The sequence below is a fragment of the Nestor notabilis genome, unplaced genomic scaffold (assembly GCF_000696875.1).
Source record: "Nestor notabilis isolate BGI_N333 unplaced genomic scaffold, ASM69687v1 scaffold7266, whole genome shotgun sequence".
Lineage (NCBI taxonomy): Eukaryota > Metazoa > Chordata > Aves > Psittaciformes > Psittacidae > Nestor > Nestor notabilis.
In genome coordinates, this window is record NW_009934169.1 from 10773 (window position 1) to 21544 (window position 10772).

Consider the following 10772-nt stretch of genomic DNA (forward strand, 5'->3'; position numbering starts at 1 on the left):
CTTTTTTTTTTCACGTGGAGAAATAAGCCTTGATTAATGATGAGTTTCTGTTCACAGTGTTCTTTCTTTCAAAAGGCAAAACCTGTTCTCTGTGTATGTGGAAGATGACAGATTGACAGCCCTGGGAGACTGGAAGCCCTCTGTTTATCCCCAGTACACATACAGCACAACTAGTAAAAATGCAACTTTCTGTGAGCTACCCAGCCAATGTATTTCAGCCCTGATCTACATGGCCAGGCAAACATTCAGGACACCAGAGGTTATTTTAGTTATCTAGGCTATGTGGTTCTTTGTCTTTGCCAAAGCTACTCACCACTGTGATGGTAGTTTCTGTGATCTGGATGTCTGAAAACATCAGCTTTCATTGAGCAGTCATCACATGATAGTGACTTTCATTTAAGACTGATCTGGTCTGAATCTGGACTGTATTTCATAGATAAATGCCTTAACATCTTGTTTCCAATCACCTGAGCCTTCCAGCTACTCTGAATGTCCCTTGTTTGAAAGGAAAAGAAAGAGAGGTTATATTTTGCATTTGTTTGACTGGGGAAAGGGTTCTTAGCTGATGATACATGAGGCTGATCATATTCATTTCACTGCTTTGGCGCCTCTTTGAAACTGATGGGGATATGCCATGAGTGACATATCATACTTTTGTGAGTCTTCTTGCATGGCTATAGATTTCTGTGAGTTCAGAAGAAATAGCTAGGGGAGCAGCCTGAGCGTTTGACAGTGAATAACAGATTGAATGAGTGGTTATTTGCACACTGATTATTGCAAGAGATTTTCACAGTTGCGGATTAGGAGGATTATAGATGGTAAAATGCTTTAGGACCATTTTGGGAAGTGGTACACTGGAGATGTAAATGAGGAGATATTCTTAATGATCAGTTTCTTGGCACATTTCTGTTTCAAGGAAGCCAAAATGAAATCAGTATTCTGTGGTGGGGTTAGGAAAAGGAGTGCGTTGGTTGGGCATACGGCTGTCTCGGGACAGCAGGCATCAGTGAAGGAGAAGATGAGATTGAGGTAGGAATACTCTTGTGATCAAATTAAAATAGAAGAAAGTAAGGAAGGAAAAAACATGCAGAAAAAAGGTGACCAGAGAATCTCCCCAGGATCTTTTTTCACGTCCTATGCCTGGCATTTAGTACTCAGAGAGTGAATTTAAAATTATGCGACTCTGGTGAATTTTGGTCAAGAATCTGCTTAAGCAGCCCAGGCGAAATACATTCTTTTTTTCTTTTCTTTTTTTTTTTTTTTTTTCCTTCTGAAAAGGAGGTTCTGTAGAGTCTTGGTGCAAGGAACTCAGCAGTTGCAGAAATTATTGAGGGGACATTTGGTCTTTGTGAACATGTGGTGAAGTGCTACCTTGCACTATTACAGTGGCAGTATGTGATTAATATTGCAATTAATAGCTCATGTTCCTCCCCTGTGCACCTAGATACTGAGCTCTCTGAAATCTGATTCAAGAAATCCTGCTGTAGTTGCAGTGTTCTTGGTACAATTCCCCTGTGCTTTTATAACACTGTAACTAATAAGTCAACGCTATTCTATTCCCAAAGTCCTCAAATCTTCTTTCTTTTTTTTTTCTTTTTTCTTTTTTTCCCATTCTCTACAAATAACATTTGCTTCAAAGATGTGAATATTCTCTCCCTGTCAATGAAGGTCTACCTAACACTGAACTCTCTTATTTCTGTATTTCCACACTGAACTCTAGAGTATGACAGCAATTCCCTATGTCCTCCAAGACAAGAAGGGAACTCATACAATGAAAAATTGAAAGACTTTTGGCCGTTGAAGGTCATTTAGAAAATCTTTCCATCCAGCTCTAGAATCTGTGCAAGCCCAAACATTTCACATATAGGCCTGATGGAGAATTTTGACACTGCTTTTACATACTGTAGGATTTTGAGAACATTAAGGAACTTTCTGGGAGCACATTTATTTACTCACAGAAAATGCAAATTCAGGGTAGATAGAGTTGGTTTTGGTAAGTTTGCTGAGGGTTTAACTCATTGGATACTGCTTTTTTTAATGGCTTCCTGAGAAATATGCAAGATACAGCCTGTAAGTTTGCTCTCCTACCAGAAAGGTGGGTATTTTTCCTCCTGGAATGGCCAGTACAAGTATCTTCATGCCTCATCTATGAACATCATGTCTTATCAGGAAAACCTCTTTTCCCAGTAACCAAGAAAAATGTTTGCTCTGTTTGCAATTTCACGTGCTATCATATGATAACAAGACTTATTTGGAAAAACTCTGTTGGTTTTCATTCTTATAATTACAGTGATTACTTAGCTGTCTGTTGAAGTGTTCTTTGGTCTCCAAGGCCATTTTTATATAAAGCCAAACTCAGTAACAAGTATTTTTATGTCTTACTTGAATTGCTATTAACATATGAAGTTCTATTTGTAAACTTTTCTATCAGTTCGGTTAAAATTTGAAACATAAATTTAGTTCAACTAGCATCATCTGAAGTGTGTGTACTTCATTTTTACATTCATTTTGTCAGCTATACATCCCCCATACCATATGGTATAATACTCTCAAAGAGAAGCTAAATCTTTTCTGCACAGTAATTGTTTTCATTTCTATTAAAAGAGAAAGGCGCAAATAATAGGTACAGTGAAGGCATGCAATCTTTGGCATGTCACTAAATCCTTGAGGTCTATTAAAACCCCACCTAAACTTGCAATTCCCTTGACAGAGCACGTAGGAAGGCCTTTCTCCATCTGCTGTTTTTGCTGATGAGATGCCAAATGACTTTACAGATACTCTCATAGAAAAGGAAGGAAATGCAATTACAGGAATCATGCTCTGAAAAGCAACATTTGGGAAAGAAAGAAAAAAAACATGTGATTTTATATATACTAGATCACCTCAGAGAATGATTACAAATGATGTTCATTTACAATAAAAGAGTAATAACTGATTTTTGTATATTGGTGTATATAAAAGATGGTGTTAGAAATGTCCATCATTGTCTGCTAATTCAGCTGTCCTCTTGCCTTCCAACTTACTGTTTAGCACAGAATAAGAAAATAGCCTTTATCAAGTTTAAACAAATCTAGAACTAACTGAATCACATTATTTTAATGAGAGGGCCACTGCTTTAAATGCTGTGAAAATGTTCTATCTCAAAATCATCACAAATATTTGCCTCAAACTCATCTAGAACAGCTTTATACAGTGGCATTGTATTGTTAGATGCACGCATGCAGATGTGCTTTCAAAACAACAGCAAATTATTACAAAGACACGCTACTTGTTTTGCTCATTTGTAATGCATTGGTATGGAATTAAAGCATTTCCTTAGAGACCGAAATGAAAATTATACCTTTTTTTATGGTAACATGCCATTGTTTTTAGCACAGAAGTAAACATGACAAACAGGGTTCAAGCAGTTTTAGACTGGGATTTCTTTCATATTCACAACCATTTGCCTGAATTGAAGTACAATCTTAAAAGCATCAAGCTGCTGAAAGAGTGTTTATGAAAATAAAACTATCTTTTTGAACCAAAGGTGATACATTTCCTCTGTTCTAAAATACATGTGTACATTAAAAGAGAATAAAACTAGCAAGAGCAAACAGGAAAAAAATTAAAACACTATGTCTTTGTTGCTTCATTATTTCCTTTACTATGGAGTGCAATCAATACTTTACAACAGGGTTAATATGGTCTCTTCAAACATACTATTATTCTTTCAAAATAGCACAATAACTTTATTAGTTATGCTGTCTGCAGTCTTTCCAATGTGACAGGATTGTGTGGGTGTTCAGATTGTAAGTAATTTTCTTGGTGCCCTCTGTTGGAGTATTTTCCATGACTGCTAACAATAGCAGCCAACACCACACAGCTGCACGAAATTGGAGTGGTGGAAGTTCTAATTCTAATTAGTATAATTAACACAAACAAAAAGATGTCCCACACTGAGAGACTTGCTGTTTCTGCTTAGTAGTTACTGAATATTCAGATTCCACATCTGCCAGCCCTTTACTGTTCAAGTGAGATTGTAGTGGGTGATTTATTACTTCTTTCCAGCTTCAGTAACATTCAGGTGCACTGAAAGGTATTTTAAAACATAGCCTAGAGACTAATCTGGTAACCAGTTGTTAGTATTCTTGTACCTCACCTTTGGAAAACATCTGTTTCGTAAATTAATAAATGTGAGTAAGCATTAGCCCTGCTTGGTGTAGAAGTACTTCCTGCTTTTGGTTTCAGGTGATTTCTGTGGTCACAAAGCAAGAATAGAGATTTCTTCCTTTGCAAAGAATCAGGGTTGAGCAAGTTTAGAAACAATCCATGTGACCAGCTATACTACTGTATCAAACACCTCAGCGGTCAATGGCCAGCCTCGGGGAGGGGGAAGGATGCCATCAAGCTTATTTGCTTGATTTGAATTAGGAGATCTGAATATCCTAGTGACTCATTTCAGAACTGTCTTAGATCCCATGGTCCCAGAGCCTATCATCCTAGGTAACTATGTCAACATCCTAATCCTGGGCAAATTTTTTTTCCCCCCAAATCTTGCTCAGGTCTTGGTATTCAAAACCCCTGCACATCACTATTTCTGCCTATAGTCCAAGGTCCCAGTATCCTGGTAGAACAGTCTTTCATTTGTCTTTGATCATACATATCACTGTAATAAAAGGGCAGAAACATCAGGTACTTGCTTACAATGAGAAGTATCTTAGCTACAATAGCTGCATTTGTGTAGCAAAGTGCTGCTCAGCACTACTTTGCTATGCAAATAAATACTGAGTAGCATTCAGTGTTACTGAATGGAAGTGTTACCTGTATGGCTGGTCCCAATGGACAAAATATAGCTGAAATCAATCTGAGAGGGGATTAGTTAACACAGAAAGATAGATGTGTTGGCTGGTGCTTATGAAAATGGAAGAATTGAAGAGAATATTATCTTTTGCAATTAGGTCAGTGTTGGGCTGCCTCACCTGCCAAAGTCAGAAGTGGTCATATCTGCACAAAGTGATAATTTTTCTATTCCTTTTCTTGTCAAGATTGAGTCAATCATCATGTGACAGACCACCCATGTGTAAAAAGATATATGTCTGGTGGGAGCTGATACGGAACCTGCAGAAGGGTTTATTGGCTTTGAAAAGCAAGTAATTTTCCATTAATACTTCCTGTAAAGGATAAGGCCCTGATACCTTTCAGATGAGCTGTAATTAGGCCATTATTTGAGGTCTCAGATACTGCAGCTGATAACTGTGTCTTTTTCTAAATTGCTTTTTCATCTTTCAGTCTGGCTTAATGTTTGGATATAGCACTGAATAAATCACTCATGTTAATTAATCATCAACATATTAGCTGCATGAGTTGTTGTTTATTATTTCTTCTCTCTACTTTGGCCTCACCTCAGATATCCATTATTAATAGTAAACTGTTTCATAGAAGCACCCATTTACAGTCAGGTACTGTATAAATACATATAAAAACACAAACCCACATAACACATAAATGAAAGATGGAATTAATGAGTAATAAACCCTGGTCCAAATCTCTGTAACAGCAGCTAATTGTTAATACAGCAGTTTTGTTTCTACAACTTACCTCTCCCTTAGAGGTCCAAAGAACACATATTTCTACAACTATTTTAAAATTAAACAAGTAAACATTTGTAGTAGCGCTTTTCATGTAAAAGCATCTAACTTTGGCACTTATATAATTATTAGGATTGATATGTCACAAATATACATTGCTCAATTATAATATTCTGAAATATTAATTTGGGGTTCAGTTATTCATCTGTGCTTCTTTCCAAGTGTTTCTTACATGATCACATACCCTTACGTAGTTAGCAAAAGTCAGCTGATCTGAACTGGAATAAGTAGCCCTTGGTAAGGATCTCATAAAAATGACATATCCCCCAAGAACTACAAAGAGAAAGTTATACATACGTGCAGAAAGAATTAAACATACAAATGTATTAAAAGTGCACAAGCATCAGTGAATTAATAAGTATATGTTCTCATACATACATTCTTAGCGAGACTTGAACAGAACTTGGGAGTGAGAGATTGAGATGTTTGCAAGAGTCTTCTGAAGGATGTAAATGGAGAGGACACTATAAAAAAAAAAAAAAACAAACCAAAAAAAACCCACAAAAAAAACAACCTGAGAGCTGGAAGGAAAGTAAAAAGCTTACCAGGTTTTCCAGAGAGCTGGAAGAAAAGGAAACATCAGTGAACAACAGAAATTAGGAAGGCTGCAGAGGACAAGAGGACAGAGGAACTGCCTGATGGGCTTTTGGCTTTTTTCTGCTGTGGAGCTGAACATCCAGTAAGGACTGAGATCCTTGATGCAAGGAAGAAAGGGATGAGATAATTCCCAAGGGAAGAGGCCTGGAAAATTTCATCTGGGATAAACAGGAAGGCAAAAGATTGAAAAGACCTCTTATGGCAGACTAAGAATGAAACAGGAATTGGGGAGAATGTGAATGTCCTATAACTGAGGTGAACTCTGTAGTGGTGGGGGAGCACCGGATAGAGAATTGCACTTCTAAAGCACTACACAAAGAGTCTGTTAAAGTAAGTGGTATTTTATTTATGGTTAATCAAGGGAAATGCAAGCCAAGTTCTGACTGATTAGACCTGTCAGAAGCCTAGCTGCTGCGTGTCAAGTATTTGCACTTCGTTAACCGACAGAAACGCCCTGACAGCGTAGGCTTTTGTATGTTTTCCCTCCAACTGGGTGATATCCTTGGTCTAAAGGAGATAAAAGTATTAGGTGAGAAGTGTTAAAATGCATCTGATTACACTGCATTTAAACCTGCAGTTAGCCTGATAGAGGTCATACAGTTAAAAAAACCCATCAGATAAACACAAAACATTCTTGTGGGTTTTTTTGTTTTTTATTCTCCTTAAATGGCTGCTTGCATGGATCTCTGTCAGGACATAGTAAACTGGAGCAGAGAGATATCACCGCTTCTCAGTACCTGCTAACAGGTACTGCTGAACACTAATAGAAGATAACTGTATGCTCACTACTTCACTGCTGTACAAAGTCATTCAGGTTAGTCTTATCTGACAGTCATCTGAAGGAGACCAGTCTGCAGGAAAGCAGGTGAGGCCTCTCCCCTTGATCCACATCACCAGCTCTGCAGAGTGCCAAAAGGTGTCTTAAAACACTTAATCAATGTGAAAGTGAGTGTGTATTTGTGTCTTACAGCGTGTATTTGTGTATTACACAGTAGGTGTGGTGGTGGAAGACTTTCTGGTTTGTTCCTCTCTCAGTTTTGCAATAGCCAGTAATAAATAACTTGAGTCAGTAGCAGTAAATATAGAAAAATAAAATTGTAGCTAGTATACCATATGCTGATTTACAGCTAGGTTGCAAACCCTGACTTCAATAACATCTGTGTGGAACAGCTCTGCTATCCAGCTGCCATCACAGTTTTCTCTTTGGGAAAGGAAAATCTGTTTCTGCATCTGAGTTCATTTGAGGTACACACTCCAGAGGGGCCAGTTCTAGTATTATGTTTTCTAAAACTTATGTCAATCATCAGTAAGACCTCAGATGTATCAGTAAAACTTGTTATATTGAATGTCACTGTACTAAATATTTGGGGTGTGCTTTCTGTGAAACAAACCTAAATTTTGACCTCTTAGGTTTAGATGCAATAGACATATGCCCCTGCTATAGCTATCTTCACTGAATACTTACTGTCACATAAAACTGATCAGTGAATTCTATGGTTTCATGGAAGGGAGAAAATACTTATCTAATTAAATTAGCTAAGAAAGATTGTGAAAAGCCATGAACTTTCCAGAACTGAGGTTTTTATGTTGAGAATTACTGTTTGATAGGCAGTAGTTTTAGAATTACCATAGAAGTGAGTCTCATGGTTCTTTAGTTGAGCTGGTCACAGCACTTCAATATTAATTTTTTTTCCTATTCAAATTTGTTGTTTCACAAGTGTGTCATTTCAACACAACATTTTGAGAAAGGCTCTTCCATCATTAGTAGCACAAGCACTGTCATGGAGGAGCTCTAAGGTCAGTTCTTTTTTCTGATATCTCAAAAGAAAGGATTTCATGCATCTGAATTGAGAGATTTCTGAGTAATCTAGACATTAAACTTGCAGGAGAGATGTCATGTGTATCATGTTAATAATACAGCAAATGGACTCATGCCTGCTTTCTGAGTTAAAATGTACTTAGTCCAAATATCATACCAATCACATGAAAAATTCAGTGTTTTTACCCTGTAGGACTGTAATAACATTTTTATAAAGACACAGTCACTATATTAAACTATTTTTATAAGCTATAAGTATTAGGAAAGTCAGGGGTATGTCTGGATTTCCTCCTTCCAAAACACTGGAAAAGGTGCAGTAAAGAGCTATCATTTCTTTGTCCTCTTTGAGAAACAAACATATCCAGTTTTTCTGCCTTTTGCCTGTGATTCTTATTGCAAGCATTTACATCATGCATGTTTCTATGTCTTTCTTTGCATGCCATTTTTTAGTATAATTCAAAACAAAACAAACTAACCCAACACACAAAACCTACCCTTAAAATCAAAGAGTTAATTGTTTTTAAGCTAAACTCACTTCATGCCACAGTTACCGTTTAGATATCCATTTATTCTAAGTGGAGCTATGCAAGGGACATTATTTAGTATCTGCAGGTAGAACAAAACTGTGTTAGTGTGGCTTATAGGGTTCATTAGTGGTATTACAGCATCTCTAGATGAGACAAATGATCTGTGCTCTTGGTGCGGAACTGGCTGACTGGCTGCACCCAGAGGGTGGTGGTGAATAGCTCCTTTTCAAACTGGGACCTGTCACTAGTGGGGTCTCCCAGGGATTAATATTGGGCCAATGCTGTTTAATATTCATGAGTGATCTGGAAGAGGAGATCAAGTGTATCCTGACAAAGTTTGCTGATGATACCAAACTGAGAGGGGAAGTGGACACTTTGGAAGAGCGAGCTACCCTGCAGGAAGACCTGGATAGGCTGGAAGAGTGGGCTAACAAGAACCTTATGAAGTTCAACAAGGACAAATGTAAGGTCTTGCAATTGGGAAAAGATAATCCAGGAGTGCAGCACAGGCTGGGATTTACCTGGCTGAGGAACAGCTCTGTGGAAAGGGACCTGGGGATCCTGGTGGGCAGCAAGCTCAGTAAGAGTGAACAGTGTGCCACTGCAGCAAAGCAAGCCAACAGGATGTTGGGTTACGTCAGCAAGGGCATCACCAGCAGAGATGAAGAAGTCATTATCCCACCAAACTCAGCACTTGTCAGGCCACACCTGGACTACTGTGTTCAGTTTTGGTCCTGACTGCGCAGAAAAGACGTGGACAGGCTGGAGAGGATCCAGAGAAGGGCCACAAAGATGATCCAAGGACTTTGAAGCTATATGAGTAAAGGCTGAGAGAACTGGGTTTGTTCAGCCTAGAGAAAAGAAAGTTTAGGGAGACCTTATCGCTGTTTTCCAGGGTGTCTGCAAAGAAGATGGAGACTCCCTTTTTGCAAGGAGTCACATGGAATAGATGAGGGGTAATGGGTACAAGTTAATTCTGGGGAGATTCAGATTGGACACAAGAGGAAAATTTTTCACAGTGAGAAAACCAGCCATTGGAATAATCACCCCAGGGAAGTGGTGGATTTTCCAGTGCTGGACACTCATAAGATTCAGCTGGACAGGATGCTGGGACATCTAGTCTAGATCATACTTTTGCCAAGAAAGATTGGATCAGATGATCCTTGAGCTCCCTTTCAAACCTGATATTCTATGATTCCATCATCTCAGAGCCTTGTCATGAGTTAGAGCCATGTGGTGTTTCATACTGCATCCTCATTGCAGGAGAAAACAACCCTTCCTTCCAAGATGACATGGTCTAGGACAAATGTACCAAATGTACCAGACATGTACAAACAGGTCTGGAGGTAAAAGGAAATAATGCCTCAGTGATTGAACATCAGTTACCCAGCTGGTTTTGAGGATACCTTCATCTAAAAGAAGTAGTGGAACTGCTAATGTACTTTGAGTTCTGGTTTTCACATTCTCTGGAGAGCAGAAATAGCAAAGAAACATATTTATCTGCACCTACGAGTTCTTGATTGTATTTAAACTCCTTTGAAGACCAGAAGTATTTACAAAATACTCTTCCTTTCCTAAATTGAAAGGAAGCTCTTTGCTTATGTTGCTATTCCTTATTTTGCACTCCCAGACATTTCAACACTCAATTTGCATGGAATTTCTAAATTTTTTAAATTTATTTTCCATATCAAAATACCTTCAGGTTGCCAATTGCAAATTGTAGAGAGAAGCAGGATGGCATATTGGTTTATTGCTGCTCCTGCTGGTATTTGTGATGAGATGCCAATGACAGGCTGGGTAAGGTCTGTGGTACCCCTGCCCTCTCTTTCTGGCACTGCTGACATTATAAGGGAACCCCCTAGAATGTCAGTATGTGGCACAGGAATGTGCTGTCCCCGCACCTCCACAGACTCAGTGCACCCCCAAATGTATATGCACAGATGGTCCTAAGCTCAGCTGGTGTAAATCAGTGCCGCCCAGCCAGCAGACTGTATGTACTTGCTGTAAATAGATGCTATGCATTGTATGTCTGTGTCAGTGTAAAACTGATATAGAGGTACAATGCATACCTGCAATATTGGGGCTGAGAACTTAAATCTATAAGTCAGGCAAGTAAAATTGAAGTTACAGACACTTGCTCCCCTTGACATACAAAATATGGTACTTCATTACATGTTTATTTTTAGGGCATGTACAATGCAA